The 14364-nt window shown below is 36.6% G+C and overlaps 1 protein-coding gene and 1 non-coding gene across 5 annotated transcripts in view; one reads left to right on the forward strand and one right to left on the reverse strand.

Annotated features, from left to right (window-relative positions):
• Nucleotides 1–14364, forward strand: part of CPED1 (cadherin like and PC-esterase domain containing 1) — a 315286-nt gene that overhangs the window by 198744 nt on the left and 102178 nt on the right. The gene's annotated exons all lie outside the window — the stretch shown is intronic.
• On the reverse strand, nt 10264–10367 carry LOC129041754 (U6 spliceosomal RNA). The gene has a single exon (XR_008503910.1). It is a non-coding gene; the product is annotated as a U6 spliceosomal RNA (small nuclear RNA).

A 14364-nucleotide genomic window follows, 5' to 3' on the forward strand; every position in this document is an offset into this window, starting at 1 on the left:
ACACAGAGATTTGTTTATGAAGAGACTAACCTCACTCACAGCTTGCAGCAAAACCTTTCAGACATGGACGCTGTTTATCATAAATGATCTCACAATGGGAGCAAGCAGAAGTATGGCTCAGTACTATCCTATCACCACTCCTGAGACCCAAAGCAGCATCAAATCCTCCAGGTTAATAGCACCAGTTCTGTGTGTGAAGAACAGTATAAGGTTCCTGGAAATTGTTAAGTGGCACAGACAAAATATAAATATTCACTAGACTGAAATTATAGCAAATGATGTATCTCTATACAGAGATGGCAAAAGATGCAATAAACAGTCCACTCACTTATTCTTTAGTAAATATACCTATATATTTCATAAATGACTGTGACAAATAGCATAGAAAGACATTCATTGTAGAATTATTTTAAAGTATCTATTTTTACCCCAAACAAGTTTAAATTTTAATTCTAAAATCTCTATTAAATCACAGGAGATAGGATAAATAAATGCACAATATACAAAACTTGATGCCTATAAGGCATCAAAAATTGTTGTTTTATTAGTAATAATTAAGGACATAATTTTAAGCTGTGGAATCACTAAGTAATTCTGGAGGCTTTAGTATAAAGTGGATGGAGAAAGATAATGTTCAACATGACTACTTTCTGCCTTCATTCCCCATCTCTACAAAGCACTGTAATTCGGGAGTGCAAAACTCAGCAAGCAACTACACTTGGTGAACGTAGGCAAACTTTGCATCTACTGGGGGTTCTTAGGAATGAATTGCTACTGCAGATGTGAGTCCAATTATCACAGTTTCCTAATGGATTTTTAGATCCACAGCATGCTGCTGCTAACTGCGATTCTATGCTTAAACAATCCATAAGTCTCATTCCAGTGAGAAGAAAGGAAGCAATGTGCTGGGAAAATTTCAGTGGTCAGGTTGTAATCTGACATGGGCATTTTAAATGTTTTGCAAACAACTGATTAGTCATGTATCGTGTTTTAAAGTATTGAGAGTTACATCCAATAAACTGGATATAACACTATTATAATAATTATAATTTTTTTCCACTGGCCATTCTTCCATAAAGACATTTAAAAAATGGACTAAGAAAAAAGGTATTTAGTTTTATCTGCCTTAATTTGCTTCTCTTCCCAAAATTATTCTGTATTCAAGACCTTGTTATTCATACTTTTGAGCAGATAGGGAGACAAATTTGCAAATCTTGTCCATACTTTTATCACAGCCCTTTATTCCTTCTCTGTCTTTGGTAAAATATGTTTCAAATTTTACTTCAATACTTGCAAATTACCTAAACATTGTATGCATGGGAAGTTATAGAAAGCTGCTTTCTCCATAACTTTAAAATTTTATTAAATAATATTTGAATGTTGTGTGTGGGAAACTAGCACTTATCTGTTATTATAAAATGAGTCCTCATAGCTCTATTTGAAATTCCTGCTATTTTATGCATCTATGAAAAAGCTGTCCTTGGGCCAATATAATTTTTTAATTTCCTGGTCCCTAGAAAGCCGAACACCAGCATAATACATATTCCTTACAAGATTTCCAACATATAGGACACTATACACACATCTACCAAGATTATCAAAATCAAATATCAAATGTTATAGATACCTGCAATTTATTGAAGAAAGTCTTTTGTGAGACCCTAAAAAATAAAAAAAATTATGCATCCTGTAAATTTGCTTTAAATATTTTTATCTTAAAATTATCTTACATGCTTAGCAGTCTAGTGGTTCTGGTTTCATCAAGCAATCAATAGCTGGATTTCTTACCCAATATTTCAAGTTGGTTAAATTTATCTTGTCTTTTCTAGAGGAGAAAATATTATTGACCCAGTTTCTCAAGAGGGTCAAAATCCAGGATATTTGTTTAAACATATAACCATTGTGCTGGGTCATCGTGCTTCAAGAGAGTCTGCACATTAGTGTGGTCTACTCTGACACTTCCTGCTTCCCTGCAGCATAGGCTATAAACTGGCCAAACCTGGGCCTGCCCCGGGCTCTGGAGCACATTCATTCATTCTAGATGCAATTTTCTAGGGTACAGTGGGTACCCACAAGAGTATAAAGGTAATCAAAATAGACATGATTTTTCTCTCCTGCTCTTGTGGAGTTTATAATATATTTTATGATCTAGACATTAAATAAGGATCCAAAATAATATAATAATTACAGATTATGCTAAGTGCTGTAAATGAAAAGAGCAGGTTGCTATAATGGACAATGGTAAGGAGCCCAGTAGGTCGGTAGGATTGTCAGAGGACATCTTACTGTGAAGGGTATATTTCAACCAAGAGGAAGCCAGTTTTGAGAAACGCTGGGGTAAGAAAATCCCAGGTATAGAAAACTGCTGGTTCAAAGGTTTGTGGCAAGAAAGAGCTTAGCACTTTTGAAAACAAAAACAAAAACGAAACAGAAAGACCAGTGTGGTAAGTGTGGTTGAATAAGGGAGAGGGTGATATATGAAGAGGATGGACAGGTAGATGGGGACAGATCACATGCGCTTTGTAGGTGATGGCAGGAGTGTTAGGTTTTGTGTTCATTGCATCTAAAGGCACCTCAGCCTCATAATCTCCAAAATTAAATGATCTTGTCTGCATCAAGCAGTTCAGCCAACAGCAGTAAACACTCAAGAGCAGTAAACACTCTAGGTCTTTCAAACAGCTTTAATTTAACAGAGAAAATTACTTGCAGGTGACGGAAGAGTTGAGAAGCAAAACAAAGTATAGTTTTGCAACCCAGAATTATAAAATCTCTACTAACCAGCAGGGACAAAGAGATGAGCTGGCTTTTCAGGCCCTGTTGCCCTCTCACCCCATTTTACAATGTGGCCATAAAGTTGGGAAACATAGACTTTATTTTATTTTACAGATGATGCAACTAGACATTATGTGCCTCTTGATATGATGCAATGAGAAAGTTCACAGGACTTCCTAAATAAATGTAATGTTCACATTTTGTTAGGCTCATAATTCAAACAAACCAATTGTTTAAAAACATAAACAATAAGAGTAATTTAAACACTGGATATTTGCTTCTATTAAGTAACTATTATTTTTTTCTAAATTTGATTGGTATTTTAGTTATATAAAATAGTGTCTGTCTTTTAGAAATATATATCGAAGCATTTATAGATGAAATGATACAATATCTGGTAATGACTTTACAGTAACCCAGTGAGAAGAAATCAGGGAGTAGAAGTTTAGATAAAATAAGATTGACCATATGTTGATAATTGTTGAATATGGATGTTCAATCCAAATTTATTATTTTTTTATTCTATGGGTACATAGTAGATATATATATATATATACGGAGTACATGAGATGTTTTGATATAGGCAGGCAATGTGAAATAAGCACATGATAGAGAATGGGATATCTGTCCCTTCAAGCATTTATCCTTTGCATCACAAACAACAAAATTACACTCTTTATTTTAAAATGTACAATTCAGTTATTGTTTACTGTAGTCACTCAATCTAAATTTAATCTTGTTTTGTTTGAACTTTTCTACAAATAAAACGTTGAAAATAAATACATTTGTGGGAATGAATGACACATCCTAAAGAGAGATTGTGAGGAGAAAAACTAAAAGATTCCAAAACTGAGCCTCGAGGATCATAACATTTAGAGATGGGGAAAGGGGAGAATCAGAAAAGGAAACTTAAATGGAGGGGTAAGAACAAAGAAAGAAAATCAGGAGAGTGTGGCATGGCAAAGCTGAGAAGGAATGGGAGGCGTGGTAAAATATGGGAATGTAGCTGAGAAATAGAGTTAAGATGGGGACAGAAAAATCCTTTTCATCTCAAGTGTGACTGAGGCTCAGATACGCCATTATGTCACTGGCAAGAAGGTGTAAAGAGGAGAGAAGAGAAGACTAGGATCTGAGCTTAGGTGAGGGAGGTAATGCTCCTTGCACATGAGTATTTGACTCTGCCAGGTTTACTACTAAAGAAAATTGAGGCAAAGCCTGGGCAACAGTAACCTTGCTTCCGATTTGTCATCATCCTTTGTCTGATTATTTCAGGAGCTGCTAACTAGCAGAGTAGTGACTATGCCTTATAGCAGAATCTGGGCATTTCTGAGTCCTTCAGACATATTATCACATAATGGTGTTCCGTTCTACCTTTACTTGCAACATCTTCCTTGCTCCAAGATAGCTTTCTTCATTTATGAAGATGAAGGATACTTTGAAGCCAGTATGAAAAAGTCCTGTAAAATCAATGAAGGTGTATTAATCCATTCTCACACTGCTATAAAGAACTACCTGAAACTGGGTAATATATGAAAAAAAGAGGTTTAATTGACTGACAGTTCTGCAGGGTGTACAGGAAACATGGCTGGAAAGCCTAAACGTACTTACAATCATGGCAGAAGGAGAAGGGGAAGCAAGCACATCTTCACATGGCAACAGGAGAGAGAAAGAGTGAAGGAGGGAGTGCCACACATCAGTTCTCATGAGAACCCACTATCATGAGAACAGCAAGGGGGAAATCCACCCCCATGATACACTCCCCTCCCACCAGGTCACCAGGTCCCTTCCACAACACTGGGTATTACAATTCAACATGAGATTTGGGTGGGGACACAGAGCCAAACCATATCAGAAGGTTTGTTAGAAAAATTAATTTAACCACGATGCCTCTCAATTTATGAAAAATAATGAGTTTGCCCATAGGTGATTTTTAAAGTCACCACAATTTTTGGAAAAGAAATGACAGTGCTTCTAGCCATATTCTTATTCTACTTTCGTATGAGGTTTATATATGTATATAATTTGTATTTATTGCCTACTTTATCATCTTAACTCTGCATCTATTTAGGAAATAGATACAAAGATTTATTTATTCATTCCACAGGTATAAATACTTGCAACAAGTATTTCCTGAGTGCCTACTGAGCATCAGGTACTATTATAGACACCAGGAAACAACAGTGAACAAGACCTAGACAGCAAACAAAAAGAGACAAAAATCTCTGCTTTTGTGAAATTTACATTAGAGCTGAAGAAACAGTTAAAGAATTGTAACAAGTAAATATACAATAGGCCACATAATGATATGTGCTCTGAAGAAAAATTAAACAAGATAAAAAGTCAGAGAATGAGAAGGGACACTATTGTAATAATGGTGAGAGAAGCCCATTTGATGAGGTGACATTTGTGCAGAGACCTGAATGAAGTGAGAAGGGAAGCCTTTCAGCTATCTGGTACAGGCACATCCTAGGCAGAACAACAACAGTGAGTGCAAAAGCCCTGGGGTGTGCACATGCTGGTGATTTGAGAAACAGTGAGTAGAAGGGGCATTGTGACTCTGGCAAATAATGAGGTAGAGAGTAGAGAGAAAAAAAATGAGACGGGTGCATAGACGTTGGGCAATGGAGGCAGATCATGAAACACCTTGCAGACTATGCTAAAGACTAGATTTTAGGCCAGGCACGGTGGCTCACGCTTGTAATCTCAGCACTTTGTGAGGCCGAAGCGGGTGGATCACAAGGTCAGGAGTTCCAGACCAGCCTGGCCAATATGGTGAAACTCTGTCTCTAGTAAAAATACAAAAATTAGCTGTGCATGGTGGCACACATCTGCAGTCCCAGCTACTCGGGAAGCTGAGACAGAAGAATTGCTTGAACCTGGTGGGGAGGTTGCAGTGAGCCGAGATCGTGCCACTGTACTCCAGCCTGGGCGACAGAGCGAGACTCTGTCTAAAAAAAAAAAAAAAAAAAAAAAAAAAAGACTAGATTTTATTGGACAGGGGTCAGAGGGATAGGGTGATTTTGAGAACAGGCATGGCATAATCCGATTTAGTTTTTAAAAAGATATGTCTGAATATTTTAAGCTGGATAAGACCAAGATTTTCTCACTTCCAGACCTGTGTGTTCCAGACATTAAACTGCCCCTAATCCCAAATATTATTTTCAGGAACTAATTTCAATTCTAACTTTAGTAAAATTAGAGAGGCAGTGTTTTCCTAGACTCAGGAAAATTAGAAAATAAGTAAAGAAAGAAATAATTTTTAAGAAAATATTTCTATTTTATCTACTTTTATTTTCCAGTATCAGAGAAATATATATCCTTTTTTGACCATCAAAAACTTCTGTTTCAAATAATACAGTCTCACAAACTCTGAAGAAATGAAAGCAGCTCTGGATTATTCTACCACGTTTAGCAAACATATAAAATCTGAAACCTGAATGTGATGACAGGATTTTATTAAATCCTAGTGAAGTCATCTAAGTTAAGTTACAAATTATTTTACAAAAGTCGCACACATACAAATCAGATTTTCCCCATCCCAGAGTCAGTGCTGAGTTTTAAAGCCTGTCTGACCAGTCTTGGCTGTTATAGTATTGTTCCTTTAGCCTATAAATGCCAAGGTTATTTGGAGGTAAAGGCCATGTGGTTATAGCAAAATAGAGAATTAATGGAACGAGGAAAATGTTCCAAAATATTAGAGGATAGGTTCTTGGGGGGAAAAGTAAAAGAACTGTTTTATTAATGCTTTTTGCCACCTTTTAGAATGTAAACCGCAATCCAAACTCTTCAAAAAACACCGAGCATAGAAAAAGACAACGTTTTTAGAGTTTAACAAATAGTTTGCAGATTTATAGGGAAATTCATGCCCTGGTGAGCAAAGGACACCATAAGCCTACACCCTGCAGTCTGCAATTAAGCATATTAGAGGAGGCTTCTTGGAGGAAGTGACATCTGAGATGATTTTGAAGGACCAGTACAAGGCAGGCTGAGGAGAAGAATATTATTTTTGCTAGGGAGGCCTTTGAATTGAAACTTGGGGTTCTTTCTATGGCCTTTGAAATAAGAATACAACAGCACAATTATGCGTTCATTTTTTATTCTCTCCATCAGTTCTCCAGATCCTTCTGGGGTGGTGGAATGCCTGTGGCTTTCGGACTAGTGTGGCAAAACGGAAAAGTTCTAATTCACTCAAATTTGGGTGGTTATTGGTTGCATGCCTCTGTGGTTCTTTTTCGTAGTTTTGGGACCAAAACTCTGAGAGGTATATCAGTTTCAGACCTTGATCAAAATGTATTTTTAATTGGTGAGCTCATCACAGAAATTGAGAAAGATGGTAGAAAGAAAAAAAGGAAATGCTATTATTTGAACAATTCAGTTTTTGAACTTTCCTTCAACATTATTTCCCTGGCTTACCAACAAACTGGCACTACAGTTAGGTCCACGATAAATATTTCATTTTAATCGAAGTGTTGTTTGATCTCGTCTAGATGGCAGCAAACCAAAACACTTCCTTGACAATAAGTGATATAAGTAGACCTTACAAATACATTGAAAATATCTTGTGCAGTGATCCCATTTCTGGCATTATGAGTAAGTTAGAGACCCAGAAGCAGAAAGTCATGAAATTGGAGAGGGGAAATCTGTGAAGCTTTGCCATTATATTTGAATCTGCAACTATTAACTACCATGTCCACTGGCCATTTCCTAAATATAATTGGCTCTTTCTTGGGTCATCTTATTCTTTCACCATTTCCCCTCATCCTTTCCTACAAGTCATGTATGCATATAGAGTTCGAGTATCCCTAATCTGAAAATCCAAAATCTGAACTGCTACGAAATTCAAAACTTTTTGAGTACTGACATGAGGTTCAAAAGAATGCTCATTGGAGTGTTTTGGATTTCAGATTCTTGGATTAGGGCTGCTCAACTGGTAAATATTTACTGCAGATATTCAGAAATCTAAAAACATCTGAAGTCCAAAACACTTATGGTTCCAAATATTCTGGAAGAAATATACAACCTATAAGATGGATGATATGCATGAGTGTACATGCTGCTTTGGGTCTGTGCTCTCTAGAATCAAGCAGGACATCCCTCGAGTACCAGAGCTAACCCTAAGTTATTCTTTGTACCCGACACATAGCTTAATATGGTGAACAAAATGTTTGGCACATTATGTTCAAACTTGAATAACTGCAGGTCAGGCTTTGAGGGGTAAAGCAGACCAATAGTTATTTAGAAGTCAAGAGAATACACAAAGAATGAAAGGATAGAGAAAATTTCCAGAGAAAACTATCTTTTATTCATTTCCTCACTTGAATACAACATACATACTGTAAAATAAATAAATATTCACACCTGATGACAAAGAGAAGACTCTTATATCAAAATTTTAAGACAGACAAAATAGATATGATTCTTATGTTTTCTGTTGAGGAGAAGCAGAGCACTTCCCCACTGACTTTCTGACAATTTGTCATCAGGCTCAACCATGTATTTTCTGGGAACTTGATCAAGTAAAATCATTCTGGGACAACAAAGTGCTTTCAAAACCTAGATCAGGTTTCCTTTTGGATCGGGGATCTGACTAAGAGCATATAGAACTCTTAAGATGGATTAACTTTTACTCTGTTCTTCTGAGCTGTTTCATTTATCATGTAATAAGTTGACAAAGGGACTGAAATACGCAGAGACATGGAATTTTGGGGTTACCCAGAAAAACCTCCGCTGACTCAGTCAAATTTGTGGTTTATATTTTAGCCATTGCTATGATTAATTTCTATTTGTTTTTACAATGCATATGAACAAATGTTTGATGAAAAAATTAAAAGAGAAGAAACCAAAAGTGAAATGTGAGTGCTGTTAGACTGGCCAACATTTATTAAAGATACCAAGCTAAATGACGGAAAATTTGAACAATCTGGGTTACTTTAGTTGAAAAAATAAACCATTTATAGTACCCTAATACCTTTTAGGCTTGTTTGGTAGATATAAAAGTTTTGCTTTCTTTTGTGTCAAAGTTCCTATTGGGTCACTTAAACTAATAAAATCAAAATCACATTAATTCAATTTCTTCTTTAATTGCTTCTTCTCATGGATCATCTGAAAATTTCAGCAATGGCGTGGTATGTTCCAAGATTCTAAAGAGTGGGTCAGAAGCAAATGAAGGGCAGATGAAAAGTAGGAAAATAGAGAGAAGTTGCCATTTCTGAGCAACTACTATGTGTTAGTAGATGCACAGCCTTTCAATAACCCCACTATGTAAGTGTTGTTAACTCTACAGAGGAGGAACTTGAAGTTTTAAAAGGCTAGTAACTTGCCCAGGGTTACTGGTAGTTAAGATTTAATCCTATTTCTGATTTATGTCAAATTTCTACTACTTTATGTCTCCTATAACACTCAGGTGTAAGATTAAGACATGCCTGATAGAAAATCTCAGAAATAAATCAGAAGTATTTTCTTATATGTATACAATGAAGTAAGAGTTAGAAATTAACATCCGTGGACTTCATTTATCTGTACAGTCATGGCCTCTATTAACATGGATTAGCAAGCACTCTCTCTCTCTCTCTCCATATATATATATGGTTTGTTTTTTTTTTTTTGAGACAGAATCTTGCTCTGTTGCCCAGGCTATAGTGCAGTGGTCTATCTCGGCTTACGGCAACCTCTCCCTCCCGGATTTAAGCAATTCTCCTGCCTCAGCCTCCCAAGTAGCTGGGACTACAGGTGCCTGCCACCATGCCCAGCTAATTTTTATATTTATTTTAGTAGAGACAGGGTTTCACCATGTCGGCCAGGCTGGTCTCGAACTCTGACCTCAAGTGATCCACCTGCCTTGGCCTCCCAAAGTGCTGGGATTACTAGCACGAGCCACTGTACCCGGCCTATAATATATTTTGAAATGATAGCAGTAAAAAGTGTTCATGGCACTACCTGGATAATGCTGATTAAATATAATTTAATTAAAATGGACCAAAGTATAGATTTATTTTACCATTTTTTTCAGGTGATTGAAGCAGAGCATATATGATCTCCACATATCAAGACTGTAACTGATGATTATTTCATTTACCAGCTGTATGGTTTGGGGTTTTGGTTTTTCTGTTAAATCTGTCAAGCTTTAAAGCTCAGTATGTCTCATTGCTTATTTAAAAATGTAATATGATGTGAAGGATAGAAATGAATTCAAATGTGTGTATTGGGACTTTCTAATGTCTCATAAAATAAGTTTTTAATTTTTATAAATTCATTAGAGAGAACTAAAATGATCTGTTTTTAAAAACATCCCTTTCTCTCATTAGTTGTTTGTTTTTTGTTTTTCTGTTTTGAGACAGGGTCTTACTCCATTGTCCAGGATGGAGTGCAGTGGTGATTTCACCATTCACTGCAGCCTCGGCCTTCAGGGCTCAGGTGATCCTCTTGCCTCAGCCTCCTGAGAAGCTGGGACTACAGGCTTGTTCCACCATGTCAGGCTAAATTTTCTGTTTTAAAAATATGGAACGCTTCGTGAATTTGCATGTCATCCTTACACAGGGTCCATGTTAATCTCTGTATCATTCCAATTTTAGTATATGTGTTGGTGAAGTGAGCACCATTAGTTTTTAATATTATGATTTTCTTGCTTAGTATACTACAATGTATAAAGTACCATACTAAAGTCTCCTGTTTTGTTTATTTGTCCATTAATTCTTTCAAAATAGGAGATACAAATAGAAACATGTAAGACCCCAGACTTTTAATAGACATGATGAAATATCTACACAGATATCTATAATACTAACCCAGGAAATCTTTGTGTAGAGTTAACAGCTTGATTTTGAAGAAACATAAGATAATTTTAAAATATTTTTGCTTTATTCTTTCCATAGTTTAATTGCTATCATTTTAAATCACCTTTCATTATACGAAAACACATATTGAAACAAAGAACTGCTCATTTTCTAGTGATTACAGATACATCAATATAATGTTGATAATTCCAGCAAAAATTTAATTTTAGAAATCTGATCATTTTAAGTCAAAGGAGAAGTACATTTAACACACTTATGCTAGGTTGAGAATATGAAGTACTGCTTTAAATGTTTGCTCTGGAACCAAATGTAGAAAAGTTTAGACGAGTCATGGACCAATCCTTACTAAATTCACCTCAAGGATATTTTCACTCTTCTCTACTTGGTAATAACCACTAAGGGAATACAGAAATTTACACACATATCTAAGGAATGTGAAGGACTTCCAGACAGATACGCATTTTGAAGAAAACATTTATATTCAGTGTAAAAACATTCAGTAAATATAAGTTAATTTTTCTTTCAAAAACACAACTTGCTACTTATTACCGGTATCTTGACTTCTAACAAAACCTCAAGCTTGGTTGGTGTTTGGTCTGAATGTGTGTTCCTATGAGTGTGCTGTAAATTGGCCTTGGAGAAATAGGGGTTTTCTTGAATCCAGGAAGCCTTGCTGTGTTGTTTGGCTGTTAGTTGGTGCCTTGACTATAACACATAAAGGGACTATGTGGCTTAGGTTGCCGCTTTCCTAGAAGGCGGGGGGAGATAGTGTTTAGTGGGTCTGCTGCTTGAGTAGGCCAAAGAAAACCATGTTGTAAGTAGCGCCTCAGGGTGGAATAAATTCTTTGCCAAGCATGTCATTCAGTTTTCAGAAATAATTTAGCTGCTTTGGGATGTGGAGAGCAGGAAGGAATTTTGCTATTGGCTGCTGGAATAGTCCTGGTGAATAAAATGGCGGGGAGAAGATTGCTGAGAACAATCTGTTGCTAGGAGCTGGGGAGAATTGAAACTTCAGTCTGCTCAGTTGGCACTAGCTGTATGCAGTCTGTTGTGGGCCCTATGAGAAAGCTACCTGCAGGCTGCTACTCAGTAAGCAAACAGCCTCCATTGTACCTTCTGACTGCTTGCAACTGTCAGGCAAATGCTTAATCAGCAGCTTTTGAAAAAGAGCATGATTAATAAACCCATAAAACTCTCTTCTCTGATTAAAGCAGCAACTGTGTGGCAAAATCTATTAGAGCTTAGCTACAGACCATTATAGTAGAGAAAATAAATTATTGAAGGGCAGATTTGTAGGCACTCTAGGAAAACAGATTTGGCTGGACTTACTCCTGTCTCCCAGCTGTGAGAATTAAATAGGCGTCTGGGGACATGTAAAATTTAGTGCAGGACATACTTATAAGACAGCGGGGAAAACGCTATGACTGAAAGGCAGCAGCTCTCTATGAAATGCACATTGATTTTCAAAGGCTGAAGAGTGTTTCTTCAGTTCCCCGTGCTACTGTACGCTGACAGAGAATAGATGAGACCGAATTTTAGATCACACTAAAGTTTCTTTTTTTTTCAGCTTTATTTTTAAACCTTTTCCCACAAGTCTAGCTCATTAGAGCAAGAGAACTTTAATGAGATAATGGGCACAAAGTCAATCTGGAAAGTTAAAAAACACCATTTGGTTGCCATTACTGGACTGAACTCAGTTTTTGTTTTGTGTACGTTTATTAAAGTTAAGGATATCAAATATAAATGTTGATCAATGTTTGCTTCTCCAGAATTGCACACTAAAATAATGCACTTTCATAAAGCAGCTAATCCACAAGTTTCCAGTTCATAGAGCTTCGTTTTTACTTTAGTTATTCCTTAAAAATAATCTTTTTTTTTTTTTCTAGAGAGTACCCAATAAGTCCTGGTACTGTTAAGAGAGCATTCCTAAAGCAGGTTTTAAAAGTAATAGCAAATTAGTGCATTGACTCTCATTTTAAAATGTATTACTTTATGCTCATTTACTTACTGCTTTACTCTATAAATGTTTGTTGATCATGAGCAATACATGAGATCACATGAAAGTACTGCCAGGGATGAAAAAATAACAACAGTACCACTAATACCTTTACTATGACTGCTGCTATGGATAACACCGAATTACTTACAAAGGGCCAACTATACATCAAGTACTGTTCTCAGCACTTTACAGAAACTCATTTATTCCCCACAAAAACCTTTAGAAGTAAGTCCTATGATTATCCTTCTTTTCATACTTGAGGAAACTAAGGCACAGGGAGGTTAAGTAATGCCCCATGTTAAACAGCTAGTAATGGGCAAAGCTAGGATTTGATTTAGGCAGAATAATTGCTACAGTAGAGTGTGTGTATATGGGTGTGTTGTGTGTGTGTGTGCGCACGCGTATGTGCTTAATAGAGGTAATAGTAGAAGAATGCTTAGAAAAATGCTGAGGGCAGAGGCTGTAGAATTCTAGCTATTGAGAGAGCCGTGGAACTGACTTGAGCCATGAACTTTGAGTAGGAGCTGGATGTGCAGAGATGGACGCTGAGCCTAGCAGCACAAGAGTAGCAAAGCAAGCTGTCCAAATTGCCTCATCTGTGGAGTATCCAAAGTTGATTATGGATGATAAGGCCAAGCTAGTAGATGAAACCAAATTGTAAACTGAAGAATCAGACTAGTAAGTGTGGCTTTTGTTTAATGCCAATGGTAAATCATTGATTTTTTAAAATATTGGGGAGATATGTTCAGAAATGTGTTTCAAAGTTTAAGTCTAATAACAATGTGTGGTTAGATTGCAATAGAGAAAGACTGACGTGTTTAGAACAAGATTACAATAAAAAGTCAGAAAATAGTGTTGGGGGTAGCAGTTATTACGCAAAAGACAAGGTGGTGTCAGCAGAGTTTAATGTTTAGGAAAAAAATCACTCAGTACCTTATACCTTGGCATTTATAAACTAGACAATCTCAAAAAATGTTATTGAACCAAACTGACATAATAAGAAGGCTTTTTTATTCAAATACAAGCTTCTGAGTGTCATGAGCACACATCTTTTTTGATGCCTTTTTATACCTTCTTAGATAAAAGCTCATTTTTATGGTTACATTCGGTATGGTTTCTTGTGCACATGCTATGCTTCTGTGTGAAAGATGAGTAAATCAGATCCATTTTCATTGCAGTTTTCCTCAGATGGCAAGTGTGAATGGAGCAAGCACACTTTTGCCTGATTGGAAGCACCTGCAGTTTATTTGCCATGGTGTTGTTCCCTGTGTTTTTGCCCGGACTCATACTTTACAGAGTGCTGCCCAATCCTGCTTATTTTCCTCTCACTGCAACTTTCATATCAGCTGCCATTGGGGTTGTCTTCTTACTACTCTCTGAAATTCACTACACCAGAGCCTTCTCTGCAGCTCATGTGAAATGCAGCTAACTCAAAGCCCTTCATGTAGCTGTAGATTCAGGTGGTTACAAGATACCACGTGCTGGCATAATGATTTCACAGATATGGTATGACTTATCAAAGCATGTGATTTTATTTTAAGTTTCATTCCTATCGGTAACGGAATACACGGTCTCTATCAGTTATTTCTGAGCCTGTTACATGGACCTTCAAATCTGGGAAGATTCCTCTGAAGCAAATGTGATAATAGTAGGGATTTTGACTTCTGCTTTTTTCCCCTGCCCACCAAGGAGTGGTATTTTAGGTCATGAGAAACAATGATGATGCCTTTGGCAAATTAGATTCAATGCCAGGGAATAACTCTACAGTCTATAAGTGCCCAAAACTATTGAAATTCACAA

This window comes from Pongo pygmaeus, chromosome 6 (assembly GCF_028885625.2).
Source record: "Pongo pygmaeus isolate AG05252 chromosome 6, NHGRI_mPonPyg2-v2.0_pri, whole genome shotgun sequence".
Taxonomy (NCBI): Eukaryota; Metazoa; Chordata; class Mammalia; order Primates; family Hominidae; genus Pongo; species Pongo pygmaeus.